The sequence below is a fragment of the Cryptomeria japonica genome, chromosome 1, assembly GCF_030272615.1.
Source record: "Cryptomeria japonica chromosome 1, Sugi_1.0, whole genome shotgun sequence".
Classification (NCBI taxonomy): Eukaryota; Viridiplantae; Streptophyta; class Pinopsida; order Cupressales; family Cupressaceae; genus Cryptomeria; species Cryptomeria japonica.
The window spans coordinates 320,115,167-320,135,714 of record NC_081405.1 but is presented as its reverse complement, the minus strand read 5'-3'; the positions used below and the strand labels follow the sequence as shown (position 1 = coordinate 320,135,714).

Below are 20,548 nucleotides of genomic sequence, written 5' to 3'. Positions count from 1 at the left end.
GTCAAGGAACCTTGCTCATGAGAGGGCAAGTGTCCAAGGGAGGAGACATGTGGCAAAAATGCCATGTGTCTCAAGGGGAGAATATCCAACCCATAAGAGGTTAGGATAAAAGAGATTAGGATGTGCAAGATAGGATAGGGTTAGTTAAACCCAGGATTAGATAGAATGGGTTAGGTTAGGTGGTTAGAAGTTAGGAGCCATGTGCTCAATTTGCATTTAGAAATTCAAATAATTGGAAAAATGGTAATTAATCTGAACAAATTTGAGTTTGTTAATCTTAATTAGGAATTAGAAGAATTGATTAAAATGATGAGAATTAATTAATTTAAAATTAATTAAACAAAGGGGGATTATTGAATGAACTATATAAATAAATCAGTTAGACTTATTTACTAGTAGACGAATAGGAAAATTAATCAAATTGCTTGTGAATTCAATTAATTGAGAAGGGGGATTAATTAAACAACTGCATATTTAATTAATTATCTTCAGACCATTTTTAAGTGTATACAGTTATTTTTTCCACATTTGCTTTTATATGTACAACTTTATATTTTATGCCTTAATAATTTCAAGTTTGCTAAACAATAGAACAAATAATTGACTAAATTCTTTGTTAATTAACAATATTATTTATTTATAATCTAGTAGCATTCATTTTCAAAAATTAAATATTTATTTATATATTGATCTCTATATCCCTCTATCATAATGCCCCATTATCTATATCTCTCCATTTTTATCTCTCCTTCTACCTCTCTCTATCTCTCTATCTATTTTCCTCCTTCATTTTCTCATTTTCTATTTTCATCTCTCTTTTTACTATTGGTAAAAAAACTTGAGGTCTCTTGTTTAAATATAGATATACTAATTCAAATCTATATTTTAAATTTATTATCTTCAAATCCCTAATCATTTATCTAAAGTAATTAATATCTATTCCTTTATTTGAGGTAGACAACTTATGTAGTGCGACATATTCCTCTATAGTCCAAGTTAATGTATCTACCCCCCGCCCCCCAAAAGAGACACGAATTCATCTCATCATTGTTTCAGAATAATCTCTCTTCTTCGAAGAAACCTAAATTTATTTTATCAACATTCCTCTGAATTTATATTCTCTCCTTATTGCCCATATAAAAATCCAGAAAGGAATGTAAGGTTATTAAAAGAGATAATAATTCACAAAGACACACAAAAATTAATTTAGAAGTTTAAAGCGGGGTCTTAAAACATGCTACTATACTGCCATGCTTTTGAAAACCTTATCTGATGTTCAGGGTTTTAGTCTATTGTCGCAACTCACATTATCCCTCTGGGTGATTCTTCTTATTCGTTCAGCTGAAAGCTCCTGCACACACTTCTGGTACTCAATTTTTCTTATCATCCATACGTTTTGGAATAAGTGTACGTTGCTCAAAGCTCAACTTAATTATATAAGTGCGTAAGTGGATGAACATATAAATTGTTGGTACCCATTTTTCTTGTTTCCTGTTAAAAGTACATTTGCTTCTGCATGGTGTTACCAGTGTGTGGGGCTTTCTAAATGTAGTAATCTTGAACTGAACTTTTTGTATGATTATACAAGACTTGTTATTTATTAGAGCATTGCTGTTAGCTAGCAAAAGATAACATGCTTGGAATTCTACCCTATGCTTTTTCATATGATAATATAGCGCATAATATGAGGAGGACATATATGTTATTTTGTGGGTAGTACTCTGAGAGCTGTTGAAGTTAGCTGCATAAAGTTAACAGTTTGAGCCCTATTCTGAAGAAGTATGTTCATCAGGTGAACTATAAAGTTTAGGGAGTCTCAATTTGGATTTAAGCTTTTTATTATCCTAGATGCTTGGTATATGTTTATTGGGTGCCGAAACATGGCAATGCTCTTTTAGGAGTTCTGATGTTGAAGAAAGAAACTAAACCAAGGATAGAATGAAAAAATTTAGACCAGGAAATATTTAGAGAACGGGGAATGGATAAACAAAGAAGTATGCAATTTATGAATACAGAGGGATGAAACTCCGTTTTCTTGTCACACTTTCTTTTGAAAATTTTACACATTAAATACCATTGCATCTCTCATGGATTGTGGGAGTGCCCAGCCATTCTATCAGGCTCAAGAAACCCAAGGGACAGGACATTTATGTGCAGTTAGAGGACTCGCTCCATCATTCCCTCACAGATAAAATATATTTAGTCCAAATTTCCTCACCGAGACAGAGATTTCTCCTTAGATGGTGCTTTTGTCAAAATGATTACAACCAGTTCCTGAGTTGGAGTATAATGCACTTCAATTTCTCAGTATCAAACTCTGGGTATGTGTGTTGCCTGTGTGACTCCAAACAACAGGTGAGTCTTTGATGGCATGTTTTCTCTGCAAAGTTATTTTTTGTTTGTTTTGGAATCTGTATTAATCTTGGTCTAGAATTTAATTTGGAACAGATTTCTGTCAAAATTACTGAGTGCAAGGGTACATCAGACAATATATGAAATCACAAGAATTGTGTTTTTTTTGTTCGTCTGTGTTATAGTTTTTCTACAGATTTTATGATCCAATATTGATTATATTTCTGACAAATAAAAACAATATTTTCAGAAAGGTAATGAATTTATATTGATGCTCATGAACGGCCAAGTCAGATCCTTTGTACATAACAAGTATAACCAACAATGTTAGCTAAATAATTTGGGATCTCAGGAGCAATTTCCTGTTTTTCAAAATATTTTGGCATCCTGAAAACTTTTAGAAACTACTAAGAAGGGGTCAGGAACCACCAGAAATGTTTCCAGCAAAATTGGAAGCTCTTCTGCAGTTTCTAATTGCTTTTTAAGAGATTCGAGAAGTTTTTTGTGCTGGAACTCAGGTTTGCGGAAATTAAGTTTATAAAAGCTTCTGATACCCTTTTTCCAAAATTTCTTCCATTTCCAATACCTTTTCCTGACAATTTTCTGTTTTTTGTGATTTCCTTAAGTATCTTTTTTTTCCTTGACCTAGCCACCCCGACATTGATATCTACATTTTCAAAGTTTGCAGCTGCTTGATTTATTGTTAGTGCAAATTAAGGTATAGGAGTGCCATTTATCAACCTACATAAATTGGGTTCAATTTATAATAAAGTGCTAGTGAAGTTATAATAAAGTGCTAGTGAAGTTTCAAATATTATTTAAAAATCCATTTTTACATACAATTTCTTACATTATTGTACTCTTCAATTAATCATGATTTTCCGATAATTTGTGATTTTGGTAGCTTCCCATTTTTTGAGGTCATCATCCCCACTCAAGCGGGATGTTAAGGAGGATAAATGCAATCTTAAATTAATTTTGCTGCTACTTTATATGCTTAATTAAAATATTAAATGGGGTATTTGTAGGAAATTAGGAATAATCAAGGAGACTCTTTGTTGTACTGAGGCCCGAGCATTCTTTCTAACAATTTATCTGAATCCTTTGACTTCAACAATTTGGCACAGTTTGGTTCTGGCTAAGACCCGAAAGCTTGATAGACTTATAATTGAGACTGATATGCAAATGCTGGCCTCATTTTTAGTATGGGAACCTCTTACTTCCCTGGATAATTGACATCTTGGGATTCTTATTAAGTTATATTTAGACGTTATGGCTCCTTTTCAAATTGCAAGGATTGTTTTTAAGCCCAGAGAGTATAATAAAACAGTAAATAACTGCACCAAATTGACTTCACATTCCTGCCATAGAATTGTTGATCAGTCATCTTGGCATGGGTTGGATGAATGGGATACAGAAGACCTGGGGAATATTTCTAAAATAATAACAAGTTTTGGTAATTGTATGGATGGGCGAGGGGAATTTACTTCGAGGAAATAAACACTTTTCCTGCTCCTTGGGACACTCTTAAAGAAAGTTAAATGTATTCTAAATACACTTGGAGTTGGGATCTTCTGATGGAAATTTAAATGCCTATTCATAGATGGTGATTAAATTTACAGCTGCTCAACCTTTGTTGACACAAAGGTAGTAAATGCAGTGCAGTTGATGTATCCAGCCCATCATTAGAGAGACATGGCAGCGTATCTTGAATTACTGTTACTGTGGGTTGTAGCAAATTTCAATGATAATTTTGAATCACAGAAAATTGTCTTTTTTGGAAAGTTTTTAATTCTTTCAGAGTTGCCACATCCAGTCCTCTATCCGCCAATTTTGGTTTTCTGCTCCTCTTGGAAGGTCCTGCCCTGCCATCAACCTGGAGCAAGCTTGTATTTATTCACAGTTCCTTCTCTAAAGCACTACAGTCATTTCCAGGGATGATCTGCCGCTCCTACATTTTCTTGTGCATATAGGTCACTGCTTTCTTTGATTCCCTATTAGCAAACTTCAATACCTAGTTTTTCTTTTATGTGGAGTTTAATTCTGGCCTGTGGTCCCACAGTCTAGCATCAAGTGTTTGCTCTTCTATCCAACCTACTGCATTCTTCCTTAATCTTTCCCTTTGGCCTGACAGGCACTTGTTTGTTTGGTTTTAAAATTTTAGCTAGATGATTGGGAGTGTTTTGTAGGGACAAAATATATTTTCTAACAAAATCTGACAGCAAAAACTGAGTATTCAAGCAGGAAAATCACAGAGGGCAAATGTTGAGCTCTTACTTTATCACAAATCAAATGTTTCACATGGCAGAAAGAACTGAGGATTCAAACAGGAAAATTGTAGGGGTCAAACTTTGAGCTCTTACTTTATCACAAACCAAACAATATATCCAAAGGAAAAGAGCATGCTCGTGTTAGCAACTACATTAAGCTCATTGTAATGGTTACCCCTGATTTTTTGTTTTGTTTTTGAGTGTAGTTTTGCCACACAAATAACATGCCAACACAAGCTGAAAATACTTGCAAAATTAAGTCTCACCTGATTTCTTTATTCATTCAAGCACAATACATAGCCTTTGAAACAACATTATCATAAACTCAAATTGAAATAGCAGCAACAAACATTAATTAAATTAATTTAAGTCATTAAATCAATAAAATACCTCAAATAGGCAGCCAATGAAGTCATTACAAGTCTGTTGCAAAATGCAGATTTATAAGAGTCATTATCAGCATTGCGACATGGCTTTTTGTGATTGAAATCAGACCTCAAGGAGGCTGCAATGGCACCAAAGACACCCCCAAACAGGTGAATAGACCCTCCAAACTGCTCGGAATTGTTTGAAAGCACTGTAGACATTAGAATGTCACCTTCAATGACCTGAAACATACTCGGATAACCTTCAAACATGACTACAGTAGCTAGCTGCATGAATTTTTATGCACAGAGGTGGCAAATATGCATTCCAAACACTTTTTTCCATCTCCAAAATGCCTTAGAAACACTAGCTATCACTTTATTACATCCAGATGCCTCAGACAGAGAGATTTGCAGCCCTTAAAGCTCACCCCACACTTGTAAAACACCTTGGCACGGTATCCAATGCACTCCACACTTGTACAGCCTGGTAGGAGGGTGATTCCTATTGGTAAAATCATATTTAATTCCAATCTCAATAAAAATACCTGGAAATGGTTGCCTAGCTAGGACAAGAAGGTTTATTAAATACCCAGAAGCAGATATTAAGTACCTTGGCATCTATCAATCATTGTATGGTTTAACCTACTAGCCAAAAGTGTATGGCCAGACCTGGAAACTCTACCAAACCTCCCAAAAATTTTGCAAACTCACTAAGAAACACAATAAATCCACATAACACACCAGATCAAAACACCATATAAATATGAAACCCAAAATCGTTAAAACTTGTGCAAACCGAGTGTATTTTTTGAATGAAAATATTGAACCAGATAGGGTGGATCTTTCACCACCAAAACTAGAAATATTGCAGAGGGTTTTCAACGTTTGTCCTCAACAACTCTAGGAAGAACTCCAAAGCTCATTTTGACAACATCTCTCTATGTGTGCAAACTCAGGGGCCCAAACTCCAATACATAGAGCTTGGAGGGAAAATTTAGGGCATTTCAAATATTTGAATATTGAATTCCTTCGAAAGGGCCCTCATAAAACCTTTTAGAAACAACTTTTGTCCCCTGCAGCCTGGGCATCCAACTTGGGGACATAAATTTATGGAATATTTAACACTTAAATATTAAAAAGTGACTTTTAAAACACCAAATATTAAAATAATTTCCATCACCTTACACAAAATTTGCCAAGGCATCAAAAAAGAAACCAATTTGCACTGAAGCATATGCCAAGTGCCCAAAATTGCACTTACTAAAAAATGGCATATATTGAAAATAGCACTACTATTGAAAACCACTGAAACTGAAAGCCCAAGCTCTCTAGAAAACAATGAGTCCCCTAACTAACTCCGCATAGCCTATGGGAACCTGGGAACAGGCTAATGGAAAGCAAAGCTGACTAGTGTGAGAAGGTGATATTACACTCATGGCCACCACCTTAAATCGAACACAGAGTAGACACCAATGAACATTCATTGACAACATTAAAGATGATTAGGAAGAGGACATATTTAAGGACAAATGAGTAAAGATGAAATATATGCTAGAAAGGCTGGCCAAGAAAGGTAGGGCTAACATTATGGCTTTATGTCACTATCATGATAGTGAGTGTTGAATGTATTAAAATAATATTATATTTATTGTATAATGGTCATCTTAATTGTCATCTTAGTTGTCATCTTAAGTTATTTGTTGACGTGTCTAAAGTCGCATCACTACAACTCTATCCGGCCAACGCAGATAGAATTTACTCGCCGAGTATCCTATCCTCTCTTGTATAAGGAAGCCCTAATGCTGTTTTAGTTGATCAAAGGGGACAACTTCAAGGTTCCAAATGTCAGTTCTTGACTGCGGGATAACTCAGTGGTTGATGTGTTTTGTTGGGAGCACAAGGGGCCTTACGTTTACAACAAGTTGGCTTGTTGAGATTCTCGAACTGGGAATTAAAAGCAAAGGAGAAGGGATAGGAGACCTAAAATTAACAAGACTAGTATGCGGGTAGACAGATTCAACATAACCAATCCGTGCTTGGCCAAAATAACTCACAACCTCGCAGGAACGGTGCAATCTTCAAGGGGACTTAGAGATTTTCAAACTGCAGGTGCATGACTAAGCACCCAATTTTGGCGCAGCTCAGATGGACACCTGCAATTGAACTAAACACAAATTTAAAGGCTCAGACTAACCATACACAAGGATACACAATCAACATATCCTCAATGGTATGAGCCCGAATCCATCAAATACCTGCACAACCAAAAAAGAAAGATCTAAACTGCTGAAGGAAACCATGCAAACAGACTAAAACCAAGATGATAAACACCAAATCAATGTCCATATATTGATTTCAGTTGCTATTACAACAATTTCTGCAGCATTTCTATTCTATTCCTAACTACTAAATTCTAACCTTCTAACAATCCAACCTATTCTAACTGTCTACAAAAAATCTAACCATAATCTAATCCTAAAAAAATCTAACCCTTTACAAAAGAAAGGCCTCTGCCTTTTATAGATTTCACAATTTTGAACCAGAGACCAAGATTAACTGCATCCAAGGGCCCTGATCTGCCTTCCAGAAGCATGGCGTCTTTAACCCATGCCCACTCAATTCTCAGTTTTGCCCCCAACTACTATCTCAACTACCTACCACTACTTGGCTTTAATTTGGTCAATCCGGTAGTTGAACACAACTGACTTGTGTCCCTTTGTTTTAAAATATCTTGAACGGGACCCACAGGCAATTTTTTTATATTAAACAATTTCAGTTTTCAAAAAATTGAATTTCTGGAATTAAATCCAGTTGTGGTAGCACTCTCTGTGTTCTTTGTCCTCAGTCTGGCTGGTGGACTTCAACTTTGTGGTTCGGTGGCGTGCTCCCTCATGCTTGGTTTTTTGATCCTGCGCTCTGCAGAGCGTTCCTCATTCTTGCTTCCTGGCGTCGCTCGCGTCTCCAATTTGCGTTTTAGGTTGACGCCTTAGCTTCTCTTGATGTCATCCTGCAAACAATGAATTCCATTTTTAATAATCATTTTGAAAATTAAATAAATGTATTTAACAATCATATTAAATTTTATATTTAAGTGTCCCTTGTGAAATTAGGGTTTTAAGCTTTGAATGGCAATTTTAATTTTCCTTTGGCAGGATGCGATTTTCATTCGATCATAAGCATCTCCCTCGGGCGATTTTAGGTTGAACATTGTATCACTTCGAAATTCGGGTTCTTTTCATGTTTTGAGAGATTTTAATTTAAAACACCTCCCTTTTTGAATTTCGGACATTTTAAGCGAAATGAGAGATTTTGGATCCACCTAGCACACTCTAAATTTTAAGTGAAATTCGGGTTCACATCCTTCTTGACTTAGATGAAACTCGGGCTCTTAAGCCAAAATGCACGACCCTTTTCCTCCTCCATTCTGGTGATTTTCGGGCCCATTGGGTATGGATGATTTGAATTTAGAAGCTCTCGGCTTTATAAGGTTTTATGCGACTTTTTGTTTGCTTTCATTAATTTGGGCTTGGAAGACCCTTTTGTGCGAACTTAGGTTCTGGTTGAATCTTTCCCTTTCAACCATTTTAAGTTTAATCGCGCGATTTAAACTTTATGATTTTTGGCTTAATGAAGCCGATTTAGACCTTTTGTTATTCGACTCAATGAAGCAATTTGAACTTTTTGACCAAATGGCTCCCTTCGCGCGACTTGAGATTTCACTTTAGTGATTTGGACTTGTTTTCGGCCTAAGGAGTCATTTTGCACGATTTTAAGTTTAAGTTCAAATGCCCCTCATGGCAATTTCGGGTTATCAAGCCTAAATGTGCAATTTAGTGATTTTTGGCCAAATGGGCTTTTTTGCGAGAATTAGAGTCTATTTTCTATCTTTTCGACTTAAAGGGCCGATTTGGCAAACTTGAAGCCTTTGTTCATTTTCAGGCTTGAAGGAGATTCATTTTCTATCTTTTCAACTTAAAGGGCCGATTTGGCAAACTTTAAGCCTTTGTTCATTTTCAGGCTTGAAGGAGATTTTGTGAACTTGGACATTTTCGGATTAATGAACTATTTTGTGCGATTTGAACCTTTCTTTCATATCTTGCAAAATCCAATAAAGGATTGAGTTTTGGTTTTGACCCCACCTCCTTATGACGAAATTCTTGATTTTCAAGGAGAATGACCAGACTTTGCTTTACCTTGGATCTCAACTTTTGTTTCATGATGAAATTCAACCATCTGACCTAAAATGCACGACTTTGTTCTTCATCTCGTCTTTCACTTTATGATTTTCGGGCTTGTGAAAGGGAATTCACGATTTTGTCCTTCCTTCCTATTTTCGGCTCTAGAGGGTTAAGATGGCGTAATTTTGGAGTTAGTTCAAATGCCCCTTTCTTGGCAATTTCGGGCTATCAAGCCAATTTGAGCGATTCATTCCTTTTTCTCCTAAATGTCAAAAAAATCAGGCAATCTGTGTGAAATACGAGATTACACCGAAATCGGCCATTTGGGAGGATTTGCGACTTAGGGTTTATTTCCAAACTCCTAGCTTTAAGCGAACTTCGGACATTTTTATTGGAATGCACGAGGTCATAAGGCGAGCTTACTTCAATTTCGGGATTACTCCCTCCAAAATGAGGATCTTGGTGCTTGCAGATGCTCTAAAGGAAAACGTTCAAACTTTAAGGTGCACACGACCCATACTCAACGCATTACTGGTCATGAAAGGCTTTGACATGCTCAACCATTACGGTATTTTCCTCTCTATTTCACCAAGGCAATGGGGGTCCCCTGTCAAAGACAGGGATGGGGTGCAAAATGCACAACATTATTTTTAGAGTCTTAGAGTAGAATAGCTTGTCACTATTTTTAGCCTCTGTTTTAGCTTCAGTTAACCAAATGTTGCTTTTTAAGGAGCCTTTGTCTCTTCTATTTAATATTGAATATTGAATTATCTGAACATGGTATCAGAGTGGGAGCTGGTCGTTTGGGTCCGACTCCTTCATAGGAGGGCTTAGGATTTCGGGAGTTTTTTTTCAGATTCAAGGGTTTCTGAAAATCGTGTGTTCGTGGTTTGCTTCTTTTTTCAGAACTGCATCTTGTTGGTTTGCGTTTGGATTGGTAGATTTATGTTTGCAATCGCGACTTGGGTTTCTGTTGCTTTTTGCCCATGCGACCTTTGAGTTGTTTGGTCATTTTTTTGTTTGGAGCAGGTTAATAGTCGGTGCGATTTTTTCACATGGTGCATTATCTATGCCTTTTGATTTTCGAAACCCTTCTTTTTGAAAAATACAGAGCCACAAAATAAAAGCACAAATCGTGTATTTTTTTGGGCGCCAGGGTTTTTTCCGTTCGTCGTGTCTATTTCATTTCTGCTTGCGACTAGTTGCAGTGTCTCTTGCACACCTCTTTTGGTTTTGACGCAATAAGGGGTTTTTTTAATCGCACCTTCTGGTTTGAAAATCGCGCGAAGGATTGAGCATGAAAGTTTTTTTCCGTGTCGGGCCTGCTTCATTTTGTTGCGGGCATGATTTTTGATGTTTTTTCTTGACAATTTTTATTCTGCACGCGACGAGATCTTTTCTTCTTTGCAGCCTGCACGTTTGGACAAAGCGTGTTCAATTTATTAGTGATTGTGATTTTCTTGGTGGTGCAATCTTCTTTTTCAAGGTAGCGTGTTTATTGAAGCAACATATGGGCACTTACAGGGGACTTTAACTCTGCCACATCATGATTTATGCGTCACAAGCCTCATCATTTGATGATTCATGGTCATGCAAATCAACTTTTGCACTATTCTTTTTGTTCCATCGCTTCACACGTGCTTTTTTGGTTGCATGATGTCGTGTCTTTTCTAGCACAATGACCTTTGTGGTGTTTTTTGTGTTTTTATAATTTTTTTGTCTTTAAAAATATTATTCTAGGTTTTCACGATTTTTTCCTAAAAAATCATGGGCAGGTTTTATAATTTTTCTCCTAAAATTATTTCGGGTTTTATAAATTTTCCTTTAAAAATTCGTTTCAAGGGTCTGATTGGTTTTTCTCCTCAAAAATTGTTTCATTTGTAATTCACGAAGTTGCTTGTTCGCGTGGGATTTTGTTATTCTGCTTTTATAATTTTTTCCCTCAAAAAAATTATGATGGGTGTTCATGTTTTAGGGATTTACCGTTTTTTCCACAAAAATGATGATTTGTAACTTCAGTTTTTAGGGTTTGATGGGTTTTTCTACAAAAATCATGGTATCTTGCAGTCTTTTTTGGAGTTGGTGGAGCGAATAGTGCTCAATGCTCATCTACAAAAGTTTTCGCGATTTTTGACAAAATCGTGTTTGTTGCTCTTTGGAGGGTTTGCCAATTTTTCCTCAAAATCGTGGTTTTAGGGTTTTTTCTGACTTAGTAATTATTAGAATATTAAAATATTGTTAATTTTAGTATTAATGCTCAATAGTGTATATTCTTTTTTAGTAAGATCTTCTACGATCTTATCAGCAGTTTCTTATTAGAAACTTGCTATTCTTGTAAATACTCCTGTACTATTTATGAGCATCTTGCTCATTCTGTTATTGAATCAATTCTTTGAAATCCATATGCTTCTGCATTTGTTTTATGGTATCAGAGCTTCAGGGTTTTGGCGTTCGGTGGGATTTGTCTTCGTGGGTTGTTTTGAGGATTTTTTTTTTTTCCTCTACCTGCGGTTGTTTGGTTGTATTTGCTTCGCGCGACTTCCTCTTTGCAAGTTCGCGTGTTGTCTGTGTGTGTCACGTGAGTTTCCGCGCCTGTCTTTTGTTCGGCGGCGATCGTGGCTCTGTGCGCGACCTGCAAGACTAGTCGCGCCACCTGCGTGACTTGCAACCTCGGCGTGACGCAACCTACAGACGCGTCGCGACCTGCAATCCTCGGCGACGCGACCTGTACCCTTGGCGACGCGACGCGACCTGCAACCGCGATGCGACCTGCACCCTTGGCGACGCGACCTGCACTCTCGACGACGCTTCCTGCAATCTCGTCGCGATCTGCAGCCTTTTTTTTTCTGCGCATCAAATTTTCTGAGCATATCATGGCTTCCACGACCCTCTGTTTTTTCGATTAAGGTGTTTACCTTCAAGTTTTTGTCGAAAATAAGTTTTTCTTGCAGATTCTTGGTGGGTTTTTCGAAACCTAATCTGGGTACATTGTTTTCTGTGCCTTGATTTTCGAGCCAACGGATTTGAATTTGGTTTTCAGATTCCTTCTGGGTTTTCTCTCATCTTTCAGTACATTGGGAAACGTGCAAATGGCTTCTCTCACCAATCTGATGTTAGAAGGTAGTCAACGCTTTAATGGCCACAATTACAACATCTGGAAACAGCGTATGTTGACCATTTTTGAATATAGGCGTCTTGACCAGCTTGTTTTGGGAAAAGAGCTCAGTCCTGGTACACCTGGTGTAGATCAAGATAAGTTTGATGAACGCAATCGGGAGGCAATTATGCTTCTCAAACTCTCAGTGACTGATGATTAGTTACCGCAGATTCCTTCCGGCAAGACAGCTTCCGACATCTGGAAGCATCTGAAGGAATTGCATGAGACATTCGACAAGAGCCGAGCATTCTTTCTAAAGAATCAACTATTCTCCATTATGATGGACGAACGTATGTCCTTACAGGAACACCTCACGAGGATTAAGGACATTCGAGATCAGCTCGAAGCTATTGGTCGGACTATGGAGGAAGAAGACATGGTAGTAATCACTTTGAAAAGTCTTCCGAAATCGTATGAACACTTCATTGAGACCCTCAATATTACTTCCACTAATGTTGATTTGAAGTTTTCAGAATTGTGCACCAAACTTCTACAGCAGGATCGCTGGAAACAACAGTTTGGTAGTGGTACTACGTCAGCCTCCTTGGAAAATGCCTTCACGGCCCAATCCTTTCACAAGGATAAAGGCAAATTTCAGTCCTCTCAGTCTTCTTAGCAGAAAGGCTCTTCTCAGACACAGGATGGTGCTAAGAAGAAGAATGTGCAGTGCAATTACTGTCACAAGTACGGCCATATGAAGAAAGATTGCCGTCAGAGGCTCGCTTCTGAACAAAAGAAGCAGGGAGGGTCACACTAGAAGGCGCATGTTGCTGAACATTCCGAGCAGAAGGAGTCTGCCTTTTATGCCTTTATGGCTAAGCGGTCTTCAGATCATGCCAGGTCTTCTGCTTGGTACATCGACTCTGGTGCATCACGTCACTTTTCTCATCGGCGTGACTGGTTTACAAACTTCTCATCTTTCAGTGATTCCGTTGTATTTGGCGGAGGTGAGGAGTATACAGTTGTTGGCAGAGGCACTGTTCAGATACAGTCTGGTGGCAGGACTCTCATTTTCCTGAATGTGTACTATGTTCCTGGTATGGAACTTAATCTGCTCTCTGTCAGTCAGATTATGAGGACTTCTCCTCAGCTAGATGTGGTGTTCAGTGCTCACAAGTGTTCCATCATTGATCGGGAGACTCGTCTTACTGTTGCTGTTGGTCTAGAGGATCATGGCCTATATAGGCTTCTTGACACTGGTGATTCTCCTGAAGTGGCTCTGGCAGCTCGTGTTTCTCCTCTCAGCACTTTGTGGCATCAGAGATATGGACATCTCAACATTCAGTATCTCTCTCAGCTATCTCGGGAGGGACTTGTTTCAGGGTTACCTGATATTTAGACTCAGCATCTTGGAGTATGTGGCGCCTGTCAAGCTGGCAAACAGCATCGGACTTCATTCACACATGGAAAGTCTTGGCGCGCATCTAAGGTACTTCAATTACTTCATGCTGATATTTGTGGTCCTATGAATACATCTTCTGTTACTGGTTGCAAATACTTTTTGCTTATTGTAGATGATTTTAGTAGAAAGATGTGGGTGTACTTTCTTAAACACAAATCAGATGTATTTAGTATCTTTCAGAAGTTTAAGTCCTTTGTTGAAAAAGAGTCTGGATATAGCATCATTACTCTTAGGACAGATAACGGGGGGGAATTTTGTTCTTCTGCATTCTCCAACTTCTGTGATACCCATGGCATCAAACGCCAATTGATTACACCCTACACTCCTCAGCAAAATAGTGTTGTCGAGCGTCACAATCGTACGGTTATTGAGATGGCTTGCTCTATGTTACAACACAGGAGTGTTCCGAATAAGTATTGGGCTGAAGCAGTGTTTACTGCTGTCTACCTCCTTAACCGTTCCCCTACTCAGGCTGTTAAGGGGAAGACTCCAGAAGAGGTTTGGTCTGGTCGGAAGCCTAAGATCAGCCACCTGAAGGTTTTTGGCTCTGTTGCCTATGTTTGGATTCCAGATGCTAACCGCTCCAAGTTGGATTCCAAAGGTCAGAAACTCATGATGACAGGATACAGTGATCACCATAAGGCCTACAGACTGATTGATATAGACATTGAACGTCTTATCTTCAGTCGTGATGTTGTATTTGATGAAGAGAAAGGATTTTTTCAGTCCCCTTTTTCTGAGCCGTGTTCTGAGGATCAGCCTCACAGTGTTCTTATTCCATTAGGTTCGCCTGATGGGAGGGATGATGCAGAATCTATTTTCGATGATGCACTACCTGAATTCCCTCCGAAGATTAATCCTCCTGCTGCTGCTCCTGTTCCTGATCTTGAGCCTCTTCCAGCTCCTTCAGATGTTAGCACTTCTACTCTCCGGCCTAAATGGTGGGCCAAGACCATTGGTGATCTCAGGGATACTGAGCTCATTGAGGGTAGAACCTCCCGTAATAAGAGCAAACAGCAGCATACAGTCAATTTTGCTCTCATGGCTAACATACACAGTGTTTTTGAGCCTCAGACATATTTAGAGGCTAAAGTATACCTGAGTGGGAATAGGCTATGAAAGTTGAGTTCCAGAGTCTTCAGAAGAATCACACTTGGGCCCTTTCTGATCTTCCTTCAGGGAAGAAGCCCATTAGTTGCAAATGGGTGTACAAAGTAAAATACAAAGCTGATGGAACCCTAGACAAGTATAAGGCTCGTCTTGTTGCTCGTGGGTTCTCACAAAAAGAAGGCATTGACTACGAGGAGACTTTTGCTCCTACAGCGAAAATGAGTACCATACGGCTCGTTCTTGCCTTGGCAGCCCAGTTCAGTTGGAAAGTCCATCAGATGGATGCCAAGAGTGCTTTTTTGAATGGTGACTTACAGGAAGAAGTCTACATGACGCAACCCCCAGGATTCAAGGTTGCTGGTCAAGAACATAAGGTCTGTAGACTAGTCAAATCACTCTATGGTCTGAAACAAGCTCCTCGGGCTTGGTACATGAAAATTGATAAGTACCTGACAGATCATGGTTTTCAACGGAGTCCATCTGATGCAAACCTGTATATCAAGCATACTAGTAATGATGTTCTGTTTGTGGTTGTCTATGTGGATGACTTAATCATTACTGGCAGTTCAACACATTTGATCATTGGGATCAAACAGGATTTGTGCCGCACCTTTGATATGACAGATTTGGGACTTCTACATTACTGCTTAGGAGTTGAAGTTTGGCAGACTGAGAACAGTATCTTTTTCTCTCAGTCTAAGTATGCCAGAAGTCTTGTGGACAGGTTCAGAATGCAGGATTGCAAACCTGCCTCTACTCCTATGGAACTCGGGCTAAAACTTTCAGCTCAGTCATCTTCACCAGTTGTGGATGAATCTTTGTTCAGGCAACTAGTGGGTAGTCTCATCTATCTTACTACCCACTAGACCTGACATCAGTTTTGCAGTGAGCTACATTTCACGCTTCATGACAGCTCCCAAGGCTGATCATTGGATAGCAGCGAAGCGTGTGCTGCGTTATGTGAGTGACACTCCTGATTATGGACTTCTGTACACTCGGAGTTCTGATCCTATACTTAGTGGCTACACTGATTTTGACTGGGCAGGTTCGGTTGATGACCGTAAGTCTACAGCAGGGTATGTGTTTAGTTTGGGATCTGGTGCTGTCACATGGACTAGTAAGAAGCAGCAGGTAGTGGCTCTCTCCTCGACAGAAGCAGAGTATCGGGGAGCAGTTAAGGCATCTTGTGAGGCGGTTTGGCTTCGACGAATGCTTGCGGATATGCATGTCTCCCAGGCAGGTCCTACTCCCTTGTTCTGTGATAATCAGGGAGTGCTCAAACTTGCCAAGAATCCAGTCTTCCATGAAAGAACCAAGCATGTGGAAACTCATTGTCACTATATTCGATAGCTGGTTGAAGACGGATCCATCCAGTTGCTGTATGTTCCTACCTCGGAGCAGCCAGCAGACATCTTCATCAAGCCCCTTGGTCCTGATAAATTTGTAAAATTTAGGGGGTCTATAGGTGTAGTTAATAGATTGAGCATTAAGGGAGGGTATTAGAATATTAAAATATTGTTAATTTTAGTATTAATGCTCAATAGTGTATATTCTTTTTTAGTAAGATCTTCTACGATCTTATCAGCAGTTTCTAATTAGAAACTTGCTATTCTTGTAAATACTCCTGTACTATTTATGAGCATCTTGCTCATTCTGTTATTGAATCAATTCTTTGAAATCCATATGCTTCTGCATTTGTTTTAGTAATTCACGTGTGACAGTTCTGCAATTCACGTGTGAGGGTTACATCAGGTTGGACGGCTTCTAGTACTCTTGGTCATTAACATTTTGCAGATACAGGGAGGGTCTTGTTGATGTGTATTTTGTACACGACCAAACACAGAATAAAATACCCAGAGGTATCTTATCCTCTCTTGATTAAAGTCTCCGAATGCTAAAGATGTCGCAAAAAGGATCAATCGGGATGACTTCAAGGTTCTTTTTTGTAGGATCTCTACGTGTGGATAAGCACCAGTGGTCGTTGTGTATGCTGTTTCTTCAAGGGGCCTTACGTACTTTTAGAGAAAGCTTGTCCGTATTACTTTCTTTCAAATGAGGGAGCAGGATTTTCCTAACACTAACAGATTTTCAAAAAAATGTCAAAAGGTAAGGGTTTCAAGGAAGAGATACTTAAACAATTCCTAAGAATGATTCAATGAAGGCTAGACTTGATAAGATTCTACCAATTTCAGTATCGCCAAGAAATTACAACTCTACTGGAATTGATGCGATCTTCTAAGGGGATTCAATAACTTTCAAATCATCAAGGATATAGATACTATCATAGAGATACATATCAATACTTCCAATAATGATTGAATTCTTAATCAATCTTAATGTTTCCAGTTGACCACGGGTACACCCGATGATATAGATCACCTACAAAATCGATATATTCGTTCTGTAGCAGATTTATTACAAGAGCAGTTACGATTCGCCCTAATTGATTTCAGAGAAGCAATTGAAAAAACTATATTATTTGCATCAACCAATCCTAAAAAGAGAATAACTAATAAATTGGAAACGTTAATTCCATTAACGGAAACTTTTCAAGATTTTTTTGGTTTACACCCTTTATCACAATATTTGGATCAAACTAATCCATTGGCAGAAATAGTTCATAGTCGAAAAGTGAGCTCTTTGGGCCCTAGAGGATTGACAAGTCGAACGTCTACTTTTTGTACACGGGATATTCATCCTAGTCATTATGGACGTATTTGTCCGATTACGACATCCGAAGGAATAAATGTTGGGCTTATTGGATCGTTATCTATTTATGCAACGCTTGGTCATTACGGCTCTTTACAAAGTCCATTCTATAGGCTATCTGAGAGATCGAACGAAGAACAAATGGTTTATCTATTACCGGGAGAAGATGAATACTACCGGATAGCTATAGGAAATTCTCTGGCATTAAATCAAGGGGTTCCAGAGGAACAATTTACTCCAGCTCGATTTCAACAAGAATTTTTATTTTTTGCATGGGACCAAATTCATTTCAGAAGTATTTTTCCTTCCCAATATTTTTCCGTTGGAGTTTGCCTTATTCCTTTTATCGAGCATAATGATGCGAATCGTGCTTTAATGGGTTCTAATATGCAGCGTCAAGCACTTCCACTTGTTCAACCTGAGAAGTGTATTGTCGGAACTGGATTGGAGGGTCAAGTAGCTCTAGATTCAGGAAGTGTAGCTATAGCTAAGCAAGGGGGAAAAATAAAGTATATTGATGGTGAAAATATCACCATAACTTCATCTGTTGCTCGAAACAATATAGAAACAGAATTGATTCTATATCAACGTTCTAATAGCTATACTTGTATGCATCAAAAACCCCGAGTTCGCCAAGGGGAGTATGTAAAGAGGGGACAAATTATAGCAGACAGTGCAGCTACAGCAGGGGGAGAACTTTCTTTGGGAAAAAACATCTTAGTGGCCTATATGCCATGGGAAGGATACAATTTTGAAGATGCAATACTTATTAGTGAACGTCTGGTATATCAAGACATTTTTACTTCTTTCCAGATCGTAAGATACGAAATTGGGGTTTATTTTACGAACCAGGGTCCTGAAGTAATAACTAGAGAAATACCTCATTTAGATGCTTACTTACTTCGTCATCTGGACGAAAACGGACTTGTAATGATAGGATCTTGGATAGAAACAGGTGATGTATTAGTAGGTAAATTGATATTGGAAGCAGAAGAAGACTCACTATTAAATACTCCAGAAGGAAAATTATTTCAAGCTTTATTTGATATTAAGGCACCTACTGGAAAAGAAAATTGTTTTAGAGTCCCTAAAGGTGTAAAAGGTCGAGTTATCGATGTGAGATGCTTTCAGGAGTTCGAGGAAGACGATTATCTCGGCGATATTGTAGAAAAAGTTCATGTATATATTTTACAAAAACGTAAAATACAAGTAGGCGATAAAGTAGCTGGAAGGCATGGTAATAAAGGTATTATTTCAAAAATTTTGCCCAGGCAAGATATGCCTTATTTACAGAATGGAACACCAGTGGACATGGTATTAAATCCATTAGGGGTACCTTCACGAATGAATGTAGGACAGATCTTTGAATGTTTGCTTGGTTTAGCAGGAAAACTAATGAACAAACATTACAGACTAGCACCTTTTGACGAAAGGTACGAGCGAGAAGCTTCTAGAAAACTAGTCTTCTCTGAGCTTTATAAAGCTAGCGAGCAAACAGCTAATCCATGGGTATTTGAACCTGATCATCCTGGAAAACATAGATTAATTGATGGAAGAACAGGAAAGGTATTTGAACAACCTGTTACAATAGGAATAGCTTATATATCGAAATTGTGCCATCAAGTTGATGACAAAATTCATGCACGTTCCAGTGGACCTTATACACTGGTTACACAACAACCTCTCAAAGGAAAATCCCACCGAGGAGGGCAACGAGTAGGAGAAATGGAAGTTTGGGCTTTACAAGGTTTTGGTGTTGCTTATATCTTACACGAGATGCTTACTTTAAAATCTGACCATATGGATACTCGTGAAAAAATATTTGGTGCCATTTTCAACGGAGAACCAATGCCTAAACCTAGCACTCCTACAGAATCTTTCCGATTGCTTAGTAGAGAACTACGATCTTTAGCTCTATAATTGAATCATACTATTCTATCTGAGATAGACTTTCAGATAGATAAGAAGGAAGTTTGATCAAAATGAATCAAAATTTATTTTTTGAGTGACCAGGATAAACACGAACAACTTTGAATTGGATTAGTTTCTCCCGAGCAGATTCTCGCTTGGTCTGAAAGAATATTACCTAATGGAGAAAGAGTCGGACAAGTTACTACAGAACGCACTTTAGATTATAGAACTTATTGTTGTGACGTTTTCACACATCGCCCCATTGCAAATGGGGACCCATGTTTTTTTTGCTTTTTAGGGTTTGTTCTTTAGGTTTTTTTGGGTTTTGTTAGCTAGCCTTTGCATTTTGAACGTCGCCCAGGGGATCACATGGATAAGCAAGTCCGGCTTGAGTAAGGTCCTGATCCTGAAATTTGGCTAAGTTTGGAATGTCCTGATCCTGAATTTGACTAAGTCTGGAAACTGGAAAAACCTCCAAAAACTAGATTTTGCAATATAACTCCTGGAGGTCTGAAACCACTCTCAAACATCCTGAAAGTATATATGGAATATAACTTAAAGTTATAAGTGACATTTCCTTCTATGTTTCTTCTTTCTTATACTTAAATGTTATATTCCATAAAATTTATCCTGATAGAGAGTTCGAAAAGTCAAATTTCGCTCGTGTCCTTCTCCAAGGGTCCAGAGCGAAAAGCGCTCCTGTCCCTCTCCAAGGGACCAAGGCGAATCGCTCGTGTCCCTCACCAAGGGATCAGAGCGAAAATGCTTAGTTGAGCCATTCCTGACCTTGTTTGGACGAATCGAGACATCAAAGGCATGGTGAAGGACGAAATGAGCATGATAGAGCATCCAGACTTGATCAAAAACAATGAAATGATGAAGTTTTTGCCTAGAGGGTCAAATTCGCTCCTGTCCCTCCCTGAAGGACCAGAGCGATATTCTTCATAAGGTACGATCTGGGCAAAGATCAAGCAATTTTTATGTTTGAAGGCAAGAAAGGAGATGAATTGAACTCGTTGAAGACAAATTGAAGATTATCAAACGTCAACAAAGGACCAAAATGCTTAAGTTTGCTCCTGTCCCTCAGGAAG

General features: G+C 38.4%; 1 protein-coding gene and 1 pseudogene across 7 annotated transcripts in view; both read left to right on the top strand.

Annotated features, from left to right (window-relative positions):
- The first annotated feature begins 1,031 nt into the window (after window positions 1–1,031).
- The window catches only part of LOC131070620 (uncharacterized), a 77,926-nt gene continuing 58,409 nt past the window's right edge, over window positions 1,032–20,548 (top strand). For 3 of the 7 annotated variants that reach the window (XM_058006197.2, XM_059217846.1, XM_059217849.1), the window contains exon 1: window positions 1,033–1,366. The gene's annotated coding sequence lies outside the window, so the exon portion shown is untranslated. Of the gene's footprint in view, window positions 1,441–20,548 lie in introns of all 7 variants that reach the window. The other 4 variants (XM_059217852.1, XM_058006199.2, XM_058006198.2 and 1 more) reach the window with 4 other exon arrangements.
- On the top strand, window positions 5,380–19,523 carry LOC131059389 (DNA-directed RNA polymerase subunit beta-like; annotated as a pseudogene).